A 5,708-nucleotide genomic window follows, 5' to 3' on the forward strand; every position below is an offset into this window, starting at 1 on the left:
AAAGATAGGAAGGAAGAATTTACAGCGGCTATGAGCAATTGGACCTTTAGACATAGTCAGGATTTTTTACATTTCTCTTTTCCTTTCATACTATTCCATAAGCGTTTCATTGAGTCCTGTTTCCATACGTTATTCCTTTTAATAAAATGTGGATGTATCTATGGGAGAATAAAAAAACATTAAGAATGGTAATAAATGGCATTGAGTGGGTATTTGCTCCAACCCAACGACCTGTCTAAGCTCTTCTGTGTGAGTATGTGTTCCACCCTGAATGGACTCTCACTGCAATTTTATTATTATGCCTATTTTAAAAAGAAGAACATGAAGTAAAAGAGATTAAGTAACTTCTCCAACTTTACCCAATCAAAAAGGGTGGCTCTGTGGACTGGGGATGTGGCTCAGAGGTAGAGTGTCTGCCTGGCATGCATGAGGCCCTGGGTTCGATCCCCAGCACCACACATAATAATAATAATTTTTAAAAAAGAAGAGTGGATCCACTATCTGACTCCAGAACTTAGATTTCAAACAGCACTTTTCACTGTGTGCCCTGAAAGAGCATAAAAACGCAATGCCATCCATCCCTCCATTGATTCTCCCCTCAGCCTCGACTAACTACGAAGAAGCAAACACTTAGTATCAATTATTTGAGTTGTATGCCTCCAAATGTTACTTAGAACAAATGCTTCTGAGGCCCTAAGACAATTGTTGTATTACCCTGTCTTTGTGTTATACATCCTTACATGTTAAATGCCATTTCTTTCCAACTAAAATTGTACACTGCCTCAAAATGGTGTTCTTTTCTGAGATGGAAACAGAGGTTAGTTCTTCTAAAGAAGGTCAAGGCAGTATTCCAGAGAGTGGTGGGCAGGTCGATATGTCACATTGGCATTACCTTGGCGGGGATTAAAGCATTGACAAAGTAAAATAAGAATTGAAAGAAAACAAAACAAAACTCTTTATACCTTACATCAATCCTTTGCCATCTCTACTTTATTATTATTATTATCATCATCATCATTATCATCATCATCATCCTTCTTCCTCCTCCTCCTCCTTCTCCTCCTCCTCTTCTTCTTTTGGCAGAATTTACCTTAGTCCCTTTTGTGCTACAATAACAGAATATCACAGAAAAGATCATTTATAATGAACAGAAATTTATTGCTTCACGGTTCTGGAGGCTGAGAAATCTAAGAACAGTTGCCAACATCTGGTGAGAGTTTGAGTCAACTTTTTCATCGCTGTGAGCAAAAGACCTGAAAAGAACAATGTAGGAGAGGGAAAGTTTATCTGGGCTTATGGTTTCCAAGGTTCCGTCCATGGTCAGCCAACTCCATTGCTCTGGGCCCAAGATGAGGCAGAGCATCATGGTAGAAGTGGATGGCAGAGGTAAGCAGCTCAGGAGAGGGCAACCAGGGAGCAGAGGAGTCTCCAGTCTTCTCTAAGGGTGTCCTGCACATGCTCAATAGGTTGCTTCTGGTCATGAACAAGAAGGTTCTAGAATAAGCAGATATGCATGGAAAGCTTCTGGTACAACCTAATAATTTTACAGAGAAATAAACTGGTGCTGAGAGGTCAGAAAGCACATCTCAGAATGCATAGCCAGTTGAGGAGCAGATTAAGCACCAGAATCTCAAGATTTTCATTCACAATCCTGAGCGCTTAGCCCCAAATCAAGTTTTTTTCAGCTAAAGAGAAACCTTACAGGAGAAAGAGGTTCAGAAACACCTGGCTCATCCCACACATTGACATCCACTTGCTCAAGACAATCATATGCTAGGGCGTTGAAAATAAAAAAGACTTTTCAGAGCTATTTAAGAATTTAAATAAATAGGAGATTGGAAGAATTGGAGTCAGATAAGTAGGATGACAAATTTCAGTCAATGGCGGACTTCAGGAACCACAGAAGTATACCAAACATTAAACACATATGAACCATAGCAACCTAGGGTCAAAAAAGAGACACGGGCATTTAGAAACCATTTCTTCTCCACTAGATGCCAATGTGAACTTATTAAGAAGCCATTCTTAACTGATCTCATTCTTTCTTGATGATTTCAAGAAATCATCATGATGACTGGTGATAAAGCTCCCATTTAGAGGGGAGTGACTATATGGAAGATCATGCATTGAATCCTCACCACCACGTGGAGGAGAGGACAAGCAGTCTCCTGGGTGAATTGGCAGACACAGAGTTTAACCTAGGTCTGCCTGATTCCAGAAACTCTCTTTTATTCTTGCCAACCTCAGCCTGATGGGAACCCCTAAGCTACTAGAGCAGGTAGGTGAAGGGCTTCCATGTGGTTTGTTGTGATTTTAGCAAAGCACCTGATGGCCTTCTATAATTGTGTGTTGTTAAAGGGATCAGCAATTATTTGAATGAACTACAGCCAGTGAGTGCCACTTAATAGATCAATATTGAATTTCAGAGAAGTCTTTAGGAAGGTGCCACATAGCTCTATTTGGGATTGAACGCTCTTGAATGTAGAATATACCTCTGCAAAAAAAAAAAAAATCTTTGGAACACCTAACTGAGCAAGAAGGCAGAACAATGGCCAACAAGGTGAAGTTTCAGAACCAGCTCTGCAGGCACCAACCCTGGGCGAAAACCAACATGGAAACATTTAACATCTAAGAAAGGAGATTCTTAACGTCTAAGCTTTTAAAAATTCAATTAAACAAAGGCAAGAAGAGGAAAAAAAATCAGGTTGAGAGCCCTTCCTATTTTTGGACAAGTATTAATGACTCTTATTTCAATACTATCCAAGCTTCCCTTTGAGATTCGGAGCACTTGGGATGCCAACCCGGAGATGAGGTTGGAAGTGGGTATGTCAGGAGAGAGATCGTGGACTTTAGTTCTGCCTCTAACAGAACAGATTGGGATCAAGCCATCCAGTCCTGTATTAGAGAGTCACACAAAAGGTGCTGAGTAGCAAGCAAAGAAAAATAGGTACAAAGCAATGGTGCATGACAGGAATAAGAGACCTCTGGGCAAGGATGGTGGATTTGGAGCCGTGAGAAGAAGGCAGAACTCTTGAGAATTTAGATTGGCCATTGGGCTTCTATGGGCCATGAGCAGCCATTGACAATAGGTAAGCAGATAAATGTGGCCTCCTTACAATGAAAGGTTACTTATGGACACTGAAATTTGAATTTCATACAATTTTTACCTACCATAAAACACCATTCTTCTTTTGACTTTTTTTTTTCAATATGGTCAGTGAACTTTTATTAAAACTTCTTTTGACTTTTTTAAAAAATCTTTTTTAAATGTACAAAGCACTGTTAGCTCACAAGTAGTATAAATAAGGCAGCAGACCCTAGTGTACCGATTCCAGTGGCAGGAAATAGTTGCATGAATGAACACATGAAAGAAAGTGATTTATTGGGTGTTTTAGGGAGCAGGGATGGATAAAACCAGAAGCAATAGGAGACGAACTTCAAGAGAAGAAGAGAAAATAATTCTATGATAACCCAGCGGTTTTAGAATACATCTAGGAAAAAAATCAAACTATAAAAATTACTAAAGAGTCAGGCACGGTGGGTGGCCCACACCTGTAATCCCAGCAACCTGGGAGGCTGAGGCCGGAGGATCACAAGTTCAAAGCCAGCCTCAGCAACTTAGTGAGGCTCTAAGCAACTTAGTGAGACTCTGTCTCAAAATAAAAAAAAAAATGAAAAGGGCTGGGGATGTGGCTCAGTGGTTAAGCACACATAGGTTCAATCCCTGGTGCAAAAAAAAAAAGTACTAAAGAAAAAAAAACTACAAAGGTAAAGTAGAAGCCAAAAGTTGACCCAATGTTGACCCAAAGATCATTGTAATGTCATGTGTAGCTAATAAAAAAAATGACCTAAAGAAATAAGGGTCAGTTTTCTTCCATAAAATGAGAGGAAGTCATTGCATAACATAAGACATTCCTTGAGGCTGAGGTCAGTGGGGAACATGAACATTGAACATGTGCACAGGGCAGGCCTTGCAGATTTTCCATGGAAGGATTAGATTTCCAGACACATCATTTTAGTCTGCAATTCCAAAGTTCTTCTCATTCCAGAAGAAGAACTTTCCAAAAAAATAATAATTATAATAAAATAAATAAATACAGATTAAATTTTCTTCCAGAACACTCTGGGTAACCATAAGGTTAATTTTTAGTTCAACTCGTTTGACTATTTTAATTTTAATTTCATTCACCATGCTCTTAGAAACCAAATAAAACTTAGCAGCAGCCCCCTTGTGGAAAGAGAAATACGAGAGCAAAGCTAAAGGGCTTCCTCAGTAGATGTGTGTCTTACTTGGAAAAATGCACTCCTGAATAAGTACCAGGGAACTGCTCAGGGTTGAAGATCTCCCTATGAATCATCCACTGCAATTAAACACTCAAACACTGCTTTCAAAGGAAAAAAATATATATTGCATTAATGTCAAACCCTAGGTTTTGTAAGTATGGCATGTAGCTATTAATTTCTCAATGGTCAGCATCATACAAGTGCCGGGAGGAGTGACAGCCCAGTTTTGTATGACACTGTGAAGTTTGCCATCATCCTTTTTACATTAAAAAATAATGAATATCATCTCATTCCCAGGTTTTTAAAAGCAGAGCATCACTTGATCACGTGACGATATGAAGACACAGCTCATAAATAGTAAATGCAAATTGGATGTTCTTACCTTTAGGAAGAAGAACAACTGAAAGCTTTCTAGTCCTCCTTGGACCCAAACTTCTTTACTAAATAAGTTTGAACGTTCAAGGGGAAAATAAAAGCCTTTAGGAACTGTGGTAGATCAAGAATTTGGTTCTCTGTGCTAGATCAAGGGTCACATTCTGAGGTTTTCGGGTGTTAGGATTTCAACACATCTTTTGGGGGCACAGACCGAAACCATAACAATGCTTACAAAGAAATCTAACCTACCTGTGATCCCAGAAGCTAGGGGAGGCTGAGGCAGGAGAATCTCGAGTTCAAAGCCAGCCTCAGAAAAACAAGGCACTAAGCAACTCAGTGAGACCCTGTCTCTAAATAAAATACAAAATAGGGCTGGGGAGGTGGCTTGGTGGTTGAGTGCCCCTGAGTTCAATCCCTGGCACCTGCCTGCCCGTCGCCAAAAAAAGAAATCTGATTCAAAAGATCAGGCTATGTGAATAAAGAATATAGAACAGAGCCCAAAAATAAATCAACAGATATTCATAGGGAACATTCTTCCATGTAATAATAAGTATAATTTACTTAAGATGTTTTCCATCTCAGGCACTGTAGAACACATCTTCATACCACACTACAGATCCTGCTGCAAGGTCAAGCTACTTTACAGATGAGAAAAACAAAGATCTAAGACACACAATGACGTACTCAATGATTCAGAAAGAACAAGAGAAGCAAGCAGGATTCAGGTGCAGGGCTGTCTGCGAGGCAAAGCAGTGTGGGTAAACTCGCAGGACCAGGCAGCTAAATAAAAATAAAATATATATTTATAACAATAAAATATCCTATTATTATAAATTGACACTAGAGAGGTACCCTTCATATGTGTGGTAAATATTCGCAGAAATCAGTGTGTGCGCTGGGGGCTTTAATGAAGTTTTATTCTGAACTCTCTTAGAGACTTGAACTATACTAAAAATGGTCAATTATTGAACACTAACTTTTTGCTAGTCCTTGCAGTACATGTTAGAGATAAAAGATTGAACAAGATATAATCTCTGCCTTCATGATGC

General features: G+C 39.3%; 1 non-coding gene across 1 annotated transcript; it reads left to right on the forward strand.

Moving 5' to 3' along the window:
* Positions 1–387: 387 nt before the first annotated feature.
* On the forward strand, positions 388–460 carry Trnaa-ggc (transfer RNA alanine (anticodon GGC)). The gene has a single exon. It is a non-coding gene; the product is annotated as a tRNA-Ala (tRNA).
* Positions 461–5,708: the final 5,248 nt, after the last annotated feature.

This window comes from Callospermophilus lateralis, unplaced genomic scaffold, assembly GCF_048772815.1.
Source record: "Callospermophilus lateralis isolate mCalLat2 unplaced genomic scaffold, mCalLat2.hap1 Scaffold_161, whole genome shotgun sequence".
NCBI lineage: Eukaryota > Metazoa > Chordata > Mammalia > Rodentia > Sciuridae > Callospermophilus > Callospermophilus lateralis.